General features: G+C 43.3%; 1 long non-coding RNA gene across 1 annotated transcript; it reads right to left on the bottom strand.

The window, feature by feature from the left end:
- Positions 1-4700: 4700 nt before the first annotated feature.
- Positions 4701-19776, bottom strand: LOC138880339 (uncharacterized). Its single transcript, XR_011402937.1, has 4 exons — positions 19705-19776; positions 18715-18776; positions 5802-5869; positions 4701-4807 (listed from the first exon to the last, which is right to left on the bottom strand). It is a non-coding gene; the product is annotated as an uncharacterized lncRNA (long non-coding RNA).
- Between the last annotated feature and the right edge of the window lie 1519 nt (positions 19777-21295).

The following is a 21295-nucleotide window of genomic DNA, read 5'->3' as shown; positions in this document are numbered from 1 at the left end:
AAGCACGCAACATGTCCTCTAATATCTGAGTAGTGCTTGGACAGCCCATCCGTCTGAGGGTGAAAAGTTGTGCTCAACTCAACCTGAGTACCCAACTCTCGCTGCACAGATATCCAAAACTGCAAAGTAAATTGAGTGCCCCTATCTGAAATGATGGAAACTGGGATACCATGCAAATGAATAATCTCCCGGATATATATCTCTGCCAACCGCTCTGAAGAATAGGTAGTACACATAGGAATGAAGTGCGCAGATTTGGTCAGCCGATACGCAATCACCCAAATAGCATCGAACTTTCTCAACGTCCGTGGAAGTCCAACAACAAACTCCATAGTGATCCTCTCCCACTTCCACTCAGGAATATCCATCTGCTGAAGCAAGCCACCCGGTATCTAATGCTCATATTTCACCTGCTGACAATTGAGACACCGAGCTACAAATCCCACAATATCTTTCTTTATTCTTCTCCACCAATAGTGTTGCCTCAAATCCTGATACATCTTTGCGGCACCCGGATGAATGGAATACCGCGAACTATGGGCCTCTTCCAGAATCAACTCCCGAAGCCCATCCACATTGGGCACACAAATCTGGCCCTGCATCCTCAACACCCCATCATCTCCAATGGTCATATCTCTAGCATCGTCATGCTGAACTTTGTCCTTAAGGACAAGCAAGTGCGGATCATCATACTGGCACTCTCTGATGCGATCATATAAGGAAGACCGAGAAACCACACAAGCCAATACCTGATTGGGCTCCGATATATCTAACCTCAGGAACCGATTGGCCAAGGCCTGAACATCAGCTGCAAGAGGTCTCTCCCAAACTGAAATATATGCCAAACTCCCCATACTCACCTTCTGTCGACTCAAAGCATCGGCCACCACATTGGCCTTTCCCAGATGGTACAATATAGTGATATCATAATCCTTAAGCAACTCCAACCATCTCCGCTGCCTCAAGTTAAGATCCTTTTGCTTGAACAAATGTTGAAGACTACGATAATCAGTGAACACCTCACAAAATATGTCATATAAGTAATGCCTCCAAATTTTCAATGCGTGAAATATAACAGCCAACTCCAAATCATGAACGGGGCAGTTCTTCTCCTGGGGCTTCAATTGACGAGAAGCATAAGCAATAACTCTACCCTCCTGCATCAACACACAACCAATCCCAACTCTCGAAGCATCACAATACACAGTATATGAACCTGAAGCTGATGGCAAAACTAACACTGGAGTTGTGATCAAAGCTATCTTGAGCTTTTGTAAGCTCTCCTCACACTTGTCTGACCATACAAATGAAGCACCCTTCTGAGTCAACTTGGTCAAGGACGATGCGATAGATGAGAATCCCTGAACAAACCGGCGATAATAGCCTGCCAAACCAAGAAAGCTGCAAATCTTTGTGGCTGAGGACGATCTGGGCCAACTCTGAACCGCCTCTATCTTCTTCGAATCAACCTGAATACCCTCGCTGGACACCACGTGCCCTAAGAAATCCACTGAACTGAGCCAAAACTCACACTAGGAGAATTTTGCATAAAACTTCTCCTCTCTCAATCTCTGCAACACAACTCTCAAATGCTCCGCATGCTCCTCCTGACTACGTGAATACACTAGAATGTCATCAATGAAGACTATGACAAACGAGTCAAGATAAGGCCGAAACACACTATTCATCAAATGCATGAACGCTGCTGGGGCATTGGTCAGCCCAAAAGACATCACCGAAAACTCATAATGACCATATCGGGTCCTGAAAGTTGTCTTAAGAATATCCGAGCCCCTGATCTTCAACTGGTGATAACCTAAACGGAGATCAATCTTGGAGAACACTCTCGCTCCCTGAAGCTAGTCGAATAAATCATCAATGCGAGGCAAAGGATACTTGTTGTTAATGGTTACCCTGTTCAATTTTTCTATAATCAATGCACATCCTCATAGTGCCATCCTTCTTCTTCACAAATAGAAACGGCACATCCCAAGGTGACACATTAGGCTGAATGAACCCTTTATCAAGGAGTTCCTGAAGCTGCTCCTTTAATTCCTTCAACTCCGCTGGTGTCATACGATACGGCAGAATAGAAATAGGTTGAGTGCCCGACACCAAGTCAATACCAAAATTAATATCCCTATCCGGTGGCATGCCCGGCAGGTCTACAGGAAACACATCGGGAAAATCCCTCACAACTGGGACAGAATCAATACTGGGAGTCTCAACACTAACATCCCTCACAAAGGCTAGATACGAAAGACAACCCTTCCCAACCATACGTTGGGATTTCAAGAACGAGATCACTCTACTTGGAATATAATTGGTCACACCTCGCCACTCGATCCGTGGCACACCCGGTATAGACAATGTGACTGTCTTAGCATAACATTCTAGAATAGCACGAGACAGAGATAACCAATCCACGCCCAAATGACATCGAAATCCACCATACTCAGTAATAATAGATCCACTCTAGTATCCAGACCCCCAATAGTCACCACACACGACCGGTACACATAGTCTACAACAATAGTATTGCCCACCAGGGTAGATACATGAACAGGTGAAGCAAGAAACTCACGGGGCGTACCCAAATAACGAGCAAAGTATTATGACACATAAGAAAAGGTGGAACCGAGATCAAATAATACAGAGGCATCTCTGTGGCACCCTAAACCAATACCTGTAATGACAGCATCTGAAGCAATAGCATCATGTCTACCTGGGAGTGCATAGAAATGGGCATGACTGCCCCGTGATCGACCTCCCCCTCTAGGGCGACCCCTGAATGACTGACCCCCATCCCTAGCTGGCTGAGCAGGTGGTGGTGAAGAAACTGGCGTTGAAGCCGATGGTTGACCTCTTTGCTGAGATGAACTAACAAAACGATGAGGACACTACCTCCACATGTGACCCATATCGCCACACTCATAACAACTCATAGGTGTTGGAGAAGGGGATTGAAGGGAACCCCTCGCACCGGAGTGACTAGCAGATGCACTCAGCATGGAAGAGCCCTAAACTGATGGAGCACGGGTCGAACTCTGAGGTGGAAGGGCACTAAGGGATGACTTTCCCTACTGAGAACTGTGATAACCATGACCTGAAGATGCCCCACGATAACCTTGCGAGCTGGTTAGGCAGGACTGAATGGATGGCCTCTGCCATGCTGAAACTGAGCTCTCGAAAGAGAACCACTATAACTACCAGATCCTCGAGGCCTCTTGGCCTCCCTCTCCTCTCGCTCATGGTGATGAACAGACTCAATCTCACGGGTGATATACACAACCTCCTCAAAGGTAGCACCAGTCACCCTCTCCCTTGTCATCAGAATATAGAGCTGATAAGTAAGACCATCAATAAACCTCTTAATCATCTCTCTATCCGTCGGGACCAACCAGATGGCATGACGAGCCAATTCAGAGAACCTCAACTCATACTGTGACATGGTCATCTCCCCCTGACGCAACCACTCAAACTACCTACGCAGCTCCTCTCTGCGAGACTGTGGTACATACTTCTCCAGAAAGATAACGGAGAACTGCTGCTAGGAAAGGGGTGCTGCACCAACAGGCCTACGCCTCTCAAAATCCTCCCACCAAGTGAAAGCAGCTCCTGAAAACTGATAAGTGGTGAAAGCGACCCCGCTGGTCTCCAGAATACCTGTTGTACAAAGCATCCTCTAACACTTGTCCAGAAAACCCTGGGCATCCTCGCCCTGTGCTCCACTGAAGGTCGGAGGTTGAAGTCTACCAAATCACTCCAACATACACTGCTCATCCTCTGGCATGACAGGAACTACATAGTCCTGAGTAGCTGCAACCGGTTGGGCTAGGTGTGCCCCCAGTGTCTGAAGTCCCTGCACGACTTGCTCAAGTGTGCGAGCGGCGGGAGTTTGATTGCCTCCCCTGACCTGAGAAGTAGTTGCGGCTGTAGTGACTGAAACAGCCTGAGCTAGGCCAGTGTAAACAGATAAGATCTGAGCCAAGGCCTCCTGAAGACTCGGAATCACAATGGGCACAGCTGGTTCTTGAGTTGATGCTGCAGGGGCGTCCATAACTGGGACCTAATCCTGAACTGGGGCAGCTGGTGGATCTGCAGGTGCTGCTCTAGCTGCTCTGCCCCTACCACGACCGCGTCCTCGACCTCTGGTGGCCACAACTGGTGGTATAGGTGGTCTTCCATCCTATTCGGTAGCGCGTGTACTCACCATATGTGAGAGAATAGAACAACAAAAGTTTAGTACTCGGATCAACAAGTTCGCACGACAAGAATTTCAAGAATGTGAAGTTTTTCCTAAAGGTTCTGCAACCTCTCGAGGATAAATACAGACGTTTCTGTACCGATCCACAAGACTCTACTAAACATTCTCATGACTCATAAGACCTATGTAACCTAGGCTCTAATACCAACTTGTCACGACCCTAACCCGGACCCATCGTGATGGCACCTCTCGTGAAGACAAGGCCAGCCGACACTTCCCATTTTCCAATTATTAACAGTTAAGCATTTAAGAAACGGTCTAAACATGATAAAATAAATCCGAAATAACCATGATAACATAAATACGCGGAATAACACCCATACATAGCCCTAACCGGGGTGTCACTAGTCATGAGCATCTACAAGTCATATTACAAATCCGCTAAATTAATAAACTAGTACAACTGTCTGAAAAGAGATAGAAGTGATAAAGCAGTAGAGATACGGGGTTGCGGACGCCAACAGCTACCTCGTGAACTCCGAATGTCCGCCCGAAGCTAGAGGGATCAACACTTGGGAGTGAAACCAGCTATGTCTGAATCTGCACACAAGGTGCAGGGAGTAAAGTGAGTACTCCAACTCAGTGAGTAACAAATGTAAATAAAGACTGAAAGCAAGAAATCATGTAAGGCACAAAGCATTCTATAATGAAGCAGTAAAACCAGTAAATCAGTGAAAGATTGGTAAAATTCTTTATCTCAGATGTAGTTTCATGAAAAGCCTTTTTTCCATACTTAAGCAGGTAATTGACAGTCAATTATGAAAAATAACCACATAAAGGCTCGCCCCTTGGGCACAGTATCAACAAATCCGCCCCTCGGGCAATATCTCAGAATAGTACGAGCCCTTTGGGCTCAAATCTCACATCACAATATCAGCCCCTCGGGCTCAATCTCACATCACAATGGGTACCCGCGCTCATTGGGGGTGTGCAGACTTCTGGAGGGGCCCTTTTACGGCCCAAATGCAATAACAAATCATCATGTGGCATCAAAACTAGGCCCTCGGCCTCATATCAATCAACCCACCTTGTGGCGTACATATCTCAGGCCCTCGGCCTCAAATCATTTTCAGTGTTTCCTCACAATATAGGCCCTCTCCCTTACTCAGTCGAATATCCTTTCAAGCCCTTCGGGCAATAGTAAAACAGTGTTTCTCAGCCCAAACATAATTTAAAATGTCATTTAAGTATTAAAACTGAGTAAATGAGGTTGAGTATGAAAACAATGAAAAATAACATGATTGAGTTCAAGTGTAAAGTCAAAACAGTGAGAAAATATCAATAAAAGGCCCCGAAGGGTTCAAATAGTTGGCACGAAGCCCAAATATGGCATTCAACCCAAATCATGATGGTAGCAAAGAAGTTTCAGTCAAATACGCAGTAAAAATCATCAAACGGGACAGACCAAGTCACAATCCCTAATAGTGCACGATCCCACGCTCGTCATCGAGCATGTGTCTCACCTCAATATAGCACTACGATGTGCCATCCGGGGTTTCAAACCCTCAGAATATTATTTACAATCATTACTCACCTCGAACCGGCTAAATCTCTAACTCGCGATGCCTTTGCCCCTCGAATCGGCTTCCACGCACGTCAAATCTATCCAAAATCAAAACGAGAACGTCAAAATATACTTAAGGAACAAATCCCAAGTAAAAGCAATCAATAAAGGGCACAAATCCCGAAATTACCAAAACCTGACCCCCGGGCTCATGTATCGGAATTCAATAATTTTTATATTAATAGGTTCCTTATCTCCCCACGAGTTCATACATATCAAAAGTTCTCAAATCTGACCCCAAATGGTCCTTCAAATCCTCTAATCCATGAAATAATAGCATAGGAATGGGTTTTAAGTCCAAATCTTTTACCTCAATGAAGTTCCCTTGAAATCCCTCCTTCAAATCGCCCAAAAAGCTCCAAAGCTGAAGTCAAAAATGGTGAAATAGCTCAATTTCTCGAAATGAAGTAACTTATATGTTCTGCCCAGTTGTTCCGCATCTGTGGTACCGCATATGTGGTCTTTCCTCCGCTTCTGCGGAAATCATTTAATGGGCCAAATCCACATCTGCGGTCAAACTACCGTATCTGCAATTCCTGACACTTCCTGCCAAATCCGCTTTTGCGGCTCCCTTTCCGCACGTGCGGCGCCGCACCTACGGTCCCCAAACCGCAGGTGAAAAACACCAGAAGCAGCAATTTCAGCAGCTGCAATAACATCTCAACTTCTCCGTTAATCACTCGAAATCACCCCGAGGCCTCCGGGACCTCAACCAAAAGCACAAACATATCCTAATGCCTTATTCAAACTTGTTTCAATCATCAAAACACCTCAAACAACATCAAATCATCCAAAACACATCGGATTCAAGCCAAACTTTCTAAAATCTTCCAAATTACACTTTCGATCAAAAACCTAACCAAACCACGTCCGAATGACCTGAAATTTTGAACACACATCCCAAATGACACAACGGAACTACTGCAACTCTCGGAATTCCATTCCGACCCCTATATCACAATCTCGCCTATCAACTATAAATTGCCAAAATATCAACTTCGCCAATTCAAGCCTAAATCTACTCCGAACCTCCAAAACCCATTCCGATCACACTCCTAAGTCTCAAATCACCTCCCGAAGCTAACCGAACCATCGAAACTCACATCCGAGCCCTCTACCACATAAGTCAACATCCGGTTGACTTTTCCAACTCAAGCTTCCTCAAAAGAGACTAAGTGCCTCAAACCTTACCAGATTATTCCGGATTCGATCCGACCAACCCGATATCACATAACACGGATAAACAAAGCATAAAGAAGTATAAATGGGAAAAATGAAGCGATAACTCATGAGACGACTGGCCTAGTCATCACATTCATGTTGTACCTTAAAATCCCTTAAACCCCTTTCAAGGCTTCTCTAATTTTGTACCTATGTGCATCTGTGCATACTATGTGCCCTCTACTTACCCCAAATCCCAAATTAACCCTGAGTGAATGTGTGTACCTGTTAGATTCCATGTATTGAAGTGTTGATGAACCTCTTCTGGTTCTATATTTGGTTTGTTAATTGTTGGTCACCTTACCCTTTTCAAAATTGTCTTATTTAATAACTCCCTATGTTTTTTACAAAACTATCTCAAACAAATCTCTTTTAATACTGTTTTCCTACTAAAACCCTTTCAAACTATGTCAAGCACTCTCACTCTACTCCTAAGTCCCTAGGTTCTGCCCCTCCAGTGTGTGTACTGCTTTGGGATCCTTTTGAGCTCCCTCTGAACTCTGGCACACTGAGGCTGGCCCTTCCACACTGCACTTACTCAATTTGGTTACAAAGTCTAGGTGTGAGCACTGCTCGGGATCCTTGAGATCCTTAGGGAACTCTAACGCACCTGGACAATTACATTGTCTACGAAATTGGCATTTGAGGCTATTGGAGGTTGGGAAATCACTTGGGCCTGCTTCAGGCTCCCTATAATGTAACTTCTTATTTTCTTTATCTATGTAATTCATTCATCTGGTTTGTAATAATTTGTAAATGAATATTGGGGTAATTAGTGGAAAAGGGGTGGGGTAGTTACATATTTGTGGGGTAATATGGGTAAAAACCATGCCTATAGGATTTTTATATATTTGATATATCTGCCCTACTATATTAAAAACCATGCCTATAGGATCATTTATATAATTGTTATGTTTGCCTCACCATGCTAGAAATTATGCCTATAGGTTTCAAGTGGTTCCGCTAATAGAAATCATGTCTATAAGTTTTAATCTAAACTTCACAAGCAGATATCATGTCTATAGAATGTGATCCAGTTCAACTTCTATTACAACGGGTAATTACATTTGTTTTCATGCCTACAAGTTTCTAACATCAGCTCTTAACAACTAGATATCATGCTTATAGGGAACAATATTAGAAATCTTGCCTATAGATCTAAAATTAGTTTAGTTTAAATAAGTCAGTCCAACTCATGTGAATTAACTTCGAAACTGGTCTAATCAGTGGCTTGTTTTCCTAAAATGAATTCTTTCAAATACTACCCTAATTTACTATTAGAAAGCATGCTTATAGGAACTCAAGAGTCCGTTTTTTAAAATCTGCCCACTGTTTTACTACATCAAACGTAGTTATCATGCTCTTAGGACACCATTATTCAGCGTTTAGCCAAGCCTATAGGGTGAGTTTTAAATCATGCAACTCTGAAATTGTTTTTTCTACTTAATGTTGTTTAGATTTAATAGGTTTAATCAGTAGGCAAGTTAAATAGGATCCTTCACATATTGGCCTAGTTCAGTACTTTACAACCTCTGCTCACTTAGATATAATGTTCTAGGATTCGTTTTCTTAAGTATTTGAATGTTGTTTGAAGACATGCACTTATGTGATCTGCTTGAGGAGGTAACTGTGAGCCTCTAACTTGCTTTATATGCAGTCCTAAATTGTTCTTGCATGTCGCCTAGAATTTTCTCCTTTTAAGCACTTTAGGGGTTGTCTAGAACTGCTCAGATTTAGAGGTCCTAAAATACCTCCAGGGCCACAAGGAAGGGACGGGTAGTGCACGCACAGGCATTGTCAAGGTTACTAGAACGTTTTAGGCTATGACCAAGCGGTGGGAAGGCTAGATATGGGATATGATGACTACGCGCTAATGTCACGTGTAGCCCCTCATTAAGGAGTGTTTATTGAACATTGTATGGGGTGATCCTGTAGGCTAACCAGCCTAGGACCCTCCTTTCCCAAATTCCTTTTATTTAAAACTTTGTTTTATATGTACACAACTTGTTCAAATCTTTTGACTATTATCTGAGTCATGCAATATCCAACCTGCTCTTATTTGCAATTATGTGTTTAAAACTACTTATTTGTTAATGGACTAATTCGCAAGTATAAGTTTGGTTGGGACCCACTATTGTGGACTGAGAAGGGTGCCTAACACCTTCCCCTCGAGGTTATTTCGAGACCTTACCCTAAATCTCTGGTAATGCAAACCAATCCAAGAGTTAATCGCTCTAGGTGCCCTAACACACCATAATTCATTAGGTGGCGACTCTTCAAATACCAAATTCCCAAAAGGAAATGAGTTATTACCTACCATATAATGTCGAAACCCGGACTTCTTCTCCGCGAAGGGAAAAAGGGGGCGCGACAGCATGGCGACTTTGCTAGGGATACCTTTACGCTCTTACCATAACAAACTTATTTTATGAATTAGTCCAAGCATGCTTTATCCCGTACCCTTCTCCCTTATTTGAATTTAACTGTCTGTTTCCTTTTAAGCATTTATGATTCTTTACCCTGAAACTGACTTGTCTCTTTGTTTTCTTTTTCCGTAACTGTCTTTCAATTATTTAAATACTATATTTATTTTCCCTACGTGCAAATACTTAACTACATGTTTTTAATTGCTGCATAAGTCATGCTCCACATCATATTCCACTCGTGCGTATCAAATTCTATAGCAGCGCTTAAATGAGTGGTTGCGCTCTTCCTATTTACTACCCTTAAATTCGGAAAGGCTTATTTGTGGTATAACCAGTCGATCAGTAGTGCAGTCGACCGTTCTGTGCCTTCCTCCTCAATTTGTCCGCTTGAGGGTACCAGTCTAAAACCCCATAGTAGCCTTACTCTGGTTAAAATTATGCATGCATCATGGTCAAACCTAGTCGGATCAATATGTTGTCCGTATAATAATCCTTTAAGATAAGCCTTATCCAAAAGTCCATCGGATTTTCCATAATCCCAACGGACATCACCACGTTCTATGCATTAATTTGGAGAAATAATGTTGATATGTTGATCATAAATGTATAAATAGTCGAGTCTGGTGGGGATAAGGCTTAACCCTTTTGTTTTGTAGAAAATAAGGCACGAGGTCCCTAGATTCGGTATGGTTAGCAACATCCCACCATTGCTGCTAGATTGGTGGGAAGACCTTTCCTCAAGTGACAAGAAACATGTGCGAAAGTACCTTAGTAACTTGCCTTCCTTGCTAGATATTGAGCCAAACAATAAGTTGATCGAGGTTGCCACATTATTCTAGGATAGTGAAAGGGTTGTGTATCGTTTCGGCGGCATAGAAATGACACCGCTTCTAGAAGAAACTGGAGGGCTTGTGGGATTGACTTGGGATAGTCGCGGGTTATTGGTACTAGAAAACTGTATTGGCAGGGGATTTTTAAAGATGATGGGGTTGAAGAAGAATGTCGACCTAGTGTGCTTGAAGGAGTCTTACATACCTTTTGAATACATGTATGAGAGATATGGTCATAGCAAGTCTTTCCGTACCTACCATGATGAGATCTCTCTCACTTCTCTGGGTCACATCCACCGCAGAGTGTTCGTATTCATTATATGCTTCTTAGGCCTGATAGTGTTCCCAATGAAAAAGGGAAGAATCCACACTAGGTTGGCCATGGTCGTCAAGACTTTGATGGAAGGTATTAATGGACAGACATATACCATAGTCCCCATGATCATAGCTGACATCTACAGGGCTATGGAGTGCTATCAAAGAGGGGTCAAGCATTTCAAGGGTTGTAACTTGTTGCAGCAGTTATGGTTGTTGGAGCATTTCCAAAAGGGTCACTATCGCCACAAATTTCCGCGAAGGGCTTGAAACGACCATATTGCCTTCCATCACCCCAAGCGGATGACTTATATTCCAGACAGGTTTGCTCAGCCGGTAACTGCTAAAGAATGGGTAGGATTCTTTGACAATCTGACCGAGGAACAGGTGCAATGGACGTTTGAATGGTTCCCAACAGACGAATTCATCATCAGATCCAGGGATGCTCCGCACTTGGTGATGATCGGGTTAAGAGGGATATACCCCTATGTCCCTATCTAAGTTATGAGGCAAGCAGGTAGGAAACATGTTGTACCAAGGGTCGTCAAAATGAGTCATTTCAGGGCAGACTTTCAAGACGACGAAGTTCCTTACAAGTGCCAAGCTCAGCACATGTGGCACTGCAAAATCATTGTGGATAAGAACATTGTTGAGCCAGACAGGTATCATGCAGGGTGTGAGCCTCTCTACCCGGCATGGTTAGAGGACAATTTGAAAAGAATGGTGACACCAGGGGCCGGTCGAGGGAACAGAATTATAGATGAAGAAGCTGAAGCTCAAGTCAAATACAACAGGCTGCGCAAAAGGGTCCACAACTCTGAGAATGAGCATCGGGAAATACATGTGAGGAATGTGAGGTTGATCGAGGAATGGAAAGAAATGGCAGTCACTTCCAATAGGAAACTGGAATATCTGGAGCGAGGAATAGTGGAGATAGAAGGTAAAGTCATAAAGAGGATTGAAAATTGTCAGAACGCTGAAGGAGCTAAAGGAGGGCATCTGGCCAGAGCCTACTTGTTGTTGGGGTTGCGCGAGCTGGGTATCTATATGATGGAGTTCGGAAGATCGAATCTGGGGAAGGTCCTTCTAGGACCAAATAGGCTAGATTTATTTGTTTTTTCCTAAAAATGTAATAAGTCCAAGTGTTAGTGACTTATTTTTATTATTATCTTAGTGTCGTTTTGGGATTCGTCTATTTTTATATTATGAAATGAAGCATTTATTGGCATCTAAAGTTCTCCAAATCTATTTGTCGCTAAGCTACCTCGGGCACAACGAGGTTTCCAAATTAAGATGCGAATTTACATTTTAGCAATATGTGTTTAAATATTGGAAACATTTCAGGATCCTCACTGACTTGTTACCTTTTTGTTTTTTCCTTATTTATATTATTCCCATCCCCTTAGGTTGGTTCACTCATACTTCCCTCATCAGCTTACCACACCAGATCTAGAGGCCCTCCACATCCTCCTCCTCCAAGCAACACAAAGGGCAAAGAAAAGGCAAAAATGGACGACTTAAGTGGTATCCGAAAGGAGAATATTGAGAATGAAGAAACCTCATATGGCCATAGTACTCCGGCCCCGAATGATTTGGTTTGAGACTGGAACAAAAGATATTGAAATTGCAAGGAGAACTTGAGCAGGTCCGCAACTTGGCAAACTTGTCACTCACCCTCAATGCCCGATATCCACCAACAAAACACAAAGAACCCAGCACCTCCTTAGAACACACAAAACCAACAGCCATAAAATCCTACCACATCGAATCAATATGCAACTCCACCCCAAAATATCAATCCACTGCCAATACCAACCTCCGCCACAACATCACCATCAACCAATTCAGAATCTGCCAACCACCACTTACCACACTCCCCAAAACACACCACAACCTATTCACGATCCCTAAAACTCCACCATTACCATCATTACACCCAAATCCCTGGCACCCATCAAAGCAACCCTATATATGTGGAAACTATACCTCATTCTACCCAACCAATCTCCTATACACCGGAATCCTTCGAGAAGGACCTGCTCATTAAAAGCATGGCGGAAGAACTCAAGAAGTTAACAAGCCGAGTTCAAGGTGTTGAAGGTGACAGAGGAATAGAAGGGTTAAACTATGAAGACTTATGCATACAGCCAGATATAGAACTTCCAGAGGGGTACAAACCTCCCAAGTTTGAAATGTTCGATGGCACAGGTGATCTCATTGCTCATCTAAGGACCTATTGTGACAAGTTTGTCGGGGTCGGGAAATATGAAAAGATCCGAATGAAGATCTTTATGAGGAGTCTTACTGGGGATGCTTTGTCTAGGTATATTAGCCAAAATCCCAAGAAATGGTCCAATTGCGTAAGCATGGCGTCAGATTTCATGGACCGATTCAGGTTCAACACAGAAAATGCACCAGATGTTTTCTACATTCAGAACCTTAAGAAGAAACCTACTGAGACTTTCTGTGAGTATGCTACTCGTTGGAGGTCAGAAACAGCCAAGGTTAGGCCATCTTTGGATGAAGAACAAATGAACAAATTCTTCGTTAGAGCGCAGGATCCACAATATTATGAAAGGTTGATGGTTATCGAAAATCACAAATTCTCTGACATCATCAAACTTGGGGAAAGAATCAAAGAATGAATCAAGAGTGGGATGGTAACAAACTTCGAGGCACTGCAAGACACGAATAAGGCACTGCAATTAGGTGGCATATCGAAGAAGAGAGATGTTGGGGCAGTAATGGTGGCCCAGGGCCCAAAATCTCCACCTGTCTATCAAACACCTTCACCCACATATCAAACACATCCACCCACATATCAAACTCCTCCACCCACATACCAAACATCACCGCCTACATATCAGCCTTCATCTCCCAGATATTCCCAACCAGTCACTGTCCATCACACCTATAATTCCCAACCATCCCATTTCCAATCACCTCCAACTCGCCAAAACTTTCCAAGACCAAGACCCAACTTCGATCGCAAGCCTCCCAAATAATACACTGCCATGCTGAGCCTATCAACCAATTGTATGAAAGGTTGAAAGTCGCATGTTACATCACTCATGTTCCTGATGTGGCATTAGAAAACACATCCCAATGGGTCAATCCAAACAAAACTTGCGCGTACCATTCTGGTATGAAGGGGCACACCATTGCTGAGTGCCGAACATTGAAGGATAAGATCCAGATGCTAATTGACAACAAGTTCATACAAGCGAAGGAAGCTGCACTTAATGTCCACAACAATCCCATCCCTAATCATAGAGGTGATGGTGTACATGTGATAGAGACGAATGAAGAATGGGACCCTGAGGGTAAGCTTATTCGAGAAGGTGATGACTTTAAAGTTGTCATCACACATACTCCTATTGTGGTACAGACTCGGTCACCAGTTGAGGTTGAGGTAACTGCATTAGTTCCATTCGAGGTAGAGGTAGTTTCGCCTGCAACCACCCCCGCTCCATTTGAAGTAGAAGTGGTCACACCTTTCACTGTGACAGTATCAACCACACCTCCCTTCAACTCAAAAGCAATACCCTGGGATTATGTTGCCGAGGCTCGCCAAAAAGGGAAGGCCAAGGTAGAGGAATCTGACGCCACACAAGGAATGACTAAAACTGGAAGAGTCTATACATCTAAACATTTGGGAGGTTCAAGTAAGGATGCCACTACTAGGCAGCCTATCATTGAGACCGGGCCAGATGACTTGTGGAGGAAAGTACAGGCAAAGGAGTATTCTATTGTTGACCATCTAAACAAAGTCCCTGCTCAGATATCTATCCTCTTACGATTGCAGAATTCAGAGGCACACAAAAATGCTTTAATGAAAGTGTTGAGCAAGGCTTATGTACCCAATAACATCACCAGCGGAGAAATGGCCAACATGGTAGGGCAAGTATTGGAAAGTCACAAGATTATCTTCCACAAAGATGAGTTACCACCTAAGGGGCTGAATCACAATCGAGCGTTGCATATTACGGTGCAATTTGAAAGTTCATTGCCAGGGTCTTGGTTGATGTAGGTTCAAGCCTAAATATTTGTCCATTGGACACTCTGAAAAGGTTGAACAAAAGTTTCCATGAAATACGGGTAGAAAGCATGAATGTAAAAGCTTTTGATGGGTCCTAGAGGGCCACGATCGGGGAAATCAACCTTTGCTTACAAATGGGGCCAACTTGTTTCGACGTCGAATTTTAGGTACTCGACATACTAGCCTCATATAACCTCCTGTTGGGCCGACCACGGATCCATGCCGCTGGAGCTGTGCCTTCCATACTACATCAAGTCGTGAAGTTTGAATGGAACCGTCAAGAGGTGATCATTCACGGAGATGGGAGTAACAATTACACTAGTCAAACCATCCCGGCCATTGGACATAGAAGAAGGCTAGGAGGGGAAACCTATCATCACATTGAACGGGTCAATGCCGTCAAAAAGGATAAGTGGTGGAGTAACAAAATAGAAAACATACTAGCATGATCTGGATATGAACCTGGTAAAGGGTTGGGAAAGAACCTTTAAGGTATCACTAAACCAATACAGCTGAAAAGTCATGGTACCACCTTTGGGCTCGGATACCAGTACACATGGCAAGAGTACAATGATTGGTCGCCTCCATGGTATGGACTGTATTACCCTCTTGAGCAGCTAGTGCCACGTTTGGAACAAGCTTTTCACCAGGCTGACACAATATGGGGGACTGCATAAGAAGAGCACTAGCTGGGTTGAAGAATTTGTTCTTGGAAGATGAGGACATGAACTGCAGTGCCATAATTGAGGAGGAAGAGGAAGAAGGCCTCACTATTCAGACGGTGAAGAAGGGATTTGTTCTCAGGAACTAGACCGCCACACCATCCCGAGCTCGCCGAGTCCTTGGGTAGCTTGGTAGAATTTACTTCTATAGCCATTCTAGGCATTTAAGATTTCCCATAATTTTGTTCTAAGCTTTACTTGTTTTTCAAAATAAATGCTCGATTCATCGAGCCATACTTTGTCTGGACAATTTTTCAAGTTTTAATCAAATGCATTTGCTCTTTATCATTCACTACTATCTTTACATTTTTCCTTTCTACAGCGTTATTATTACTTTTCCTAATGAACCAGTGACTGTGACATGTAATGAGGCAATGCAACATGAGAATAGTGACTCGGATGAAGAAGATGAGATACCCGAGGAAATTGTCAGGGAGGTTGAAAATTTTGAGAATAAGCCTAAGTCCAATCTGGACGAGACCGAGGCGGTAAATTTGGGAGATGTCGAGACCATCAAGGAGACTTGCATCAGCATCCACTTGTCACCAACAGAGAAGGAAGAGTACATTCGGTTCCTAAAAGAGTATGAGGATATTTTCGCATGGTCATAAGATGACATGACCAGCTTGAGCACGTTTATAGTGGCTCACAAGTTGCCTACTAATCCCATGTGTCCGCCAGTCAAGTAGAAACTCCGGAAGTTTAAACCAGATATGAGCTTGAAAATCAAGGAGGAAGTTACCAAGCAGATCAAAGCCAAAGTTCTCCTTATGGTTGAGTACCCAACTTGGTTAGCTAACATTGTACCAGTTCCGAAGAAGGATGGGAAGGTCAAAGTATGTGTTGACTACCGGGATTTAAACAGAGCAAGTCCCAAGGACGACTTCCCACTGCCAAATATACACATCCTGATTGACAACTGTGCCAAGCATGAACTCCAATCCTTCGTAGATTGCTTCGCGGGTTATCACCAGATTTGGATGGATGAAGAAGATGTAGAGAAAATAGCTTTCATCACACCGTGGGGTGTATACTGTTACAAGATGATGCCATTCGGTCTGAAGAATGCTGGGGGGCCACTTACATGAGAGCCATGACAACCATCTTCCATGATATAATACATAAAGAAATAGAGGTGTATGTGGACGATGTCAATATCAAATCCAAGAAGGCCGCAGATCACATAGCGGACCTGAGAAAGTTCTTTGACAGGCTAAGGAGGTATAATTTGAAACTAAACCCCGCGAAGTGTGCATTCGGGGTTCCCGTAGGAAAATTATTGGGATTCATCGTCAGTCATCGAGGGATCGAGCTGGATCCATCTAAAGTCAAAGCTATTCAAAAGTTGCCGCCACCTAAGACCAAAAAGGACTTAATGAGCTTCCTAGGACGGCTCAACTACATCAGTCAATTCATAGCATAGTCCACAGTCATATGTGAACCAATCTTTAAGATGTTGAGGAAAGATACTGAAACAAGCTGGACAGAGGTTTGTCAGAAAGCTATTGACAAGATCAAGGAATACATGTCCACACCACCAGTTTTGTTCCCGCCAGAACCAGGAAAACCTTTGCTACTATATCTATCTGTGTTGGATGGAGCCTTCGGATGTGTTCTGGGACAACATGACGAGATAGGAAGAAAGGAGCAAGCCATATATTACTTGAGTAAGAAGTTCACACCTTATGAAGCACGATACTCTCTACTAGAATGCACTTGTTGTGCTTTGACCTGGACAGCTCAGAAATTGAGGCATTACTTATGTACCTACACTGCATACTTCATATCCAGGATGGATCCTCTGAAGTACATATTTCAGAAACCCATGCCGACTGGGAAGTTGGCTAAGTGGCAGATATTGTTGAGTGAGTTCAATATCGTCTATGTGACTTAGAAGGCGGTCAAAGGACAAGCATTGGCAGATCACCTCGCTGAAAATCCAGTAGGAGGAGAATATGAGCCCTTGAAAACATATTTTCCTAATTAAGAAGTGTCATTCGTATGAGAAGACATTACTGAAGCATATGACGGTTGGAGGATGTTCTTTGATGGAGCTGCAAATTTCAAAGGAGTAGGCATTGGAGCCGTTTTGGTATCAGAAACGGATCAACATTATCCGGTATCTGCTAAACTCAGATTTCCCTGCACCAACAACATGGCAGAGTATGATGTTTGTCTACTAGGACTCAACATGGCGATCGACATGAACATTCAGGAGTTGCTGGTAATTGGTGATTCAGATTTGCTTGTGAACCAAGTACAAGGAGAGTGGGCCACCAAGAATTCCAAGATATTTCCATATCTGCACCATGTGCAGGAATTGAGAAAGAGGTTCACGAAGATAGATTTCCGGCATGTGCCCAGAATCCAGAATGAGTTTGTCAACGCATTGGCCACTTTGTCATCTATGATACAACATCCATATAAGAATTGCATTGATCACATCCCGGTGAGGATCCATAATCAGTCGGCATACTGTGCTCATGTTGAAGAAGAAACAAATGTAAAGCCTTGGTTCCATGATATCAAAGCATACTTATCGAAAGGAGAATACCCGAAGTATGCAAATCACATTCAGAAATGCACACTCCGGAGATTGTCCAATCACTTCTTTCACAGCGGAGGGAACTTGTACAGAACAACTCCTAATTTGGGTTTACTAAGGTGTGTCGACGCAAAGGAAGCTCCTAAGCTACTTGATGATGTGCATGTTGGGACCTGTTGCCCACACATGAATGGTTTTGTCTTGGCTAAAAAGATACTCAGGGCAGGTTAATTTTGGATGACCATGGAGATGGATTGCATTCAGTATGTCTGCAAATGCTTTCAATGTCAAGAGCATGCCGATATGATAAAAGTGCCACCAAAATGAGTTCAATGCAACGAGCTCACCTTGGACATTCGCCGCCTGGGGAATGGATGTTATTGGTCCAATTGATCCCACTGCCTCAAACAGACACAGGTTCATTCTGGTAGCCATTGTGTCACGACCCCGGTTCGCCCTCCGTGAACCATCGCGACGGTACCTAGTCTCTACGACTAGGTAAGCCTAATTTGCGGAAGAAAAACCAAAATTTGCGAAAGTAAACAATTTAAAACACAAATAAAGTAGTAGCAGTGTTTAAATGTGCCACTCGGCTTACACCATGTTTAACTCTCAATACCAATACATAAATCCAAGACCCGGAAACCCACGAATCACAAGCTAAGATCAATACTACATAGCTCTAACTCCGAAATGTCTAATAAGAACAGGAAAGTGTAGAAGGGCTAAATACTAAAAGCAGGAATAGAAAGGGACTTCTCGGTCTACGGACATGGCAGATGTACCTCGAAGTCTCTAGAGCAGTCGCCTCCTCAAGAGTGATAGGCCTGAGTAGCGGTACCTGGATCTGCACATGAAAAACATGCACAGAAGGGGCATGAGTATACCACAGCGATACTCAGTAAGTGCCAAGGCTAACCTCGATTGGGTAGTGATGAGGAAGGTCAGGGCCCTACTGAGGTTAAATAAAATATAAAGATGCCAGGATAAGATAAGCAATGCAATTGAGAATCTACAGTAAGAATCTATACAGGATAATAAGAGTACAATAGTAGAAACAGAGATGAAGGCAAACCACAAGGAAGTACCACTAATAACAAGGATGATAATCGGGGATCTCTTAGTATCCCGAGGATCTCTTGGTATCCTCAATACATGCTAGGGATCTCTTGGTATCCCGAGGATCTCTTGGTATCCTCAATACATGCTAGGGATCTCTTGGTATCCCGAGGATCTTTTGGTATCCTCAATATATCCTAGGGATCTCTCGGTATCCCGAGGATCTCTTGGTATCTTCAATATATGCTAGGGATCTCTTGGTATCCCAAGGACCTCTTGGTATCATCAATATACGTGCCAGGTATCTCTTGGTATCCCGCACCTCAGTTCAGATCATAAATACGTAAAGGGGATCTCCCAGGATACCGTCCCTTAGTCCCAAATTAAAACACACAGAAGCAACACAAGAATACTCAACTAAATGCTAATTTCGTACCAAGTAAACAGTTAATTCTAACCTAACATGTTTCACGTAATGCAATTAAAGCAGGTTAAGCAAATAGGCAATTAAGTCAACTAAACATGCTTTTCTAAACTACAACAGGCTAAATTCGCAAGTAGAATAAAGCAGGAAAAAGGAACTCAATTGAAATACTTAAAGTAAAACCGGATTTTCAATAATTACCTCAAGTACGCACGTACAAGGCATTTCAATTATCAAATATATCATATCTTAAGGGGAAGGTTCCCCACACAAGGTTAGACAAGTCACTTACCTCGAACCGGCTCAAAATCAACCTGACACCACGTCTTTGCCACGAGTACTCGACTCCAAATGGCTCAAATCTATTCAATTCAATAGCATAATGTAAATAACACTTCAAGTAACTGATTTTACAATTAAATTCTAAGCTAATACGCAAAATTATATAAAATGACCAAAACGCCCCTCGGGCCCATGCTTCGGAAGTGGGTAAAATTTATATTTTCAGAATCCTCACACTCTCACGAGTTCATGCATACCAAAATTACCAAAATCGAACCTCAAATGGTCCCTCAAATCATTACTCAAAGGTCTCCATTACTAAGCCCTAGTTTTCCCAAATTTTCACCCTTAATTTCCCTGATTTCTAGCTCTAACCCATGAAATAATAGTATAGGAACGGGTTTTAGGTCCAAATTCCTTACTTCAATGAAGTCCCCTTGAAATCCCTCTTTCAAATCGTCCCAAAAGCTCCCAAGCCGTGATAAAAATGGTAAAATAAACCCCGAAGTCGCGGAACCCCTTTTAAAATAATCTGCCCAGCAGTTTACGCATCTGCGGCCTTGGGACCGCTTCTGCGGTCCCGCTTATGCAGAGAATCGATCGCATCTGCGAAAATCACTAACGTCCCAAAATTTTGCTCCTGCGATACATTTTCTGCACCTGCGGCATCGCAGGTGTGGTATCCTTCTCACACCTGCGGCTCCAGTTGGACTTCCCCAGTTCCGCTTCTGCGGTTGAAATGCCGCTTCTGCGGCTCCGCACCTGCGGGACCCAAACCGCAGGTGTGGTTATGACATATACTAGCAAAGCAAAAATCTTCCTAAGTCCACATTCAACTTCTGTTAAGCACCCGAAACTCACCCGAGGCCCCCGGTACCTCAACCAAATATGTCAACCAATCCTAAAACATCATTCAAACTTGTTCCAACCTTTGGAACGCTCAAAACAACAACAAAACACCAATTAAACCTCGGATTAAAACCTAAGAACTCCAAAACTCTAGAAATACGCTTTCGATCAAAAAGTCTATCAAACCTCGTCCGAATGACCTGAAATTTTGCACACACATCACATTCAACACTACAGAGCAACTCCAACTTCCGGAATTTCATTCCGACCCTCGGATCAAAATCTCACTATCGGACCGGAAACTCCAAAAATTCAACTTTCGGCATTTCAAGGCTAAATTAGCTACGGACCTCCAACACAATCCCATCACGCCTCTAGGCCCGAAATCACCCAACAGAGCTAACGGAACCATCGGATTTCCATTCTGAGGCTGTCTTCATACTGCTCCGACTACGGCCAACTTTCCAACACTTAAGCTCTCATTTAGGGACTAAGTGTCCTAAAACTCTCCGAAACTCAAAACCGAACATCTCGGCAAATCAAAATAGCATAAATAAACTCAGGAAAAACAGTTAATAGGGGATCGAGGCGTTAATTCTTAAGACGACCGGCTAGGTCGTCACATCCTCCTACACTTAAACATTCGTTCGTCCTCGTACGAGTATAGAGACATACCTGAAGTAGTGAAAAGATGAGGGTAACGGTTGCGCATATCCTGCTCGGCCTCCCAAATCGCCTCCTCGACCGGCTGA

This window comes from Nicotiana sylvestris, chromosome 10 (assembly GCF_000393655.2).
Source record: "Nicotiana sylvestris chromosome 10, ASM39365v2, whole genome shotgun sequence".
In the NCBI taxonomy this organism is placed as follows: Eukaryota; Viridiplantae; Streptophyta; class Magnoliopsida; order Solanales; family Solanaceae; genus Nicotiana; species Nicotiana sylvestris.
Note: the sequence above shows the minus strand (reverse complement) of the source record. Positions and strands in the feature narration are given on the sequence as shown.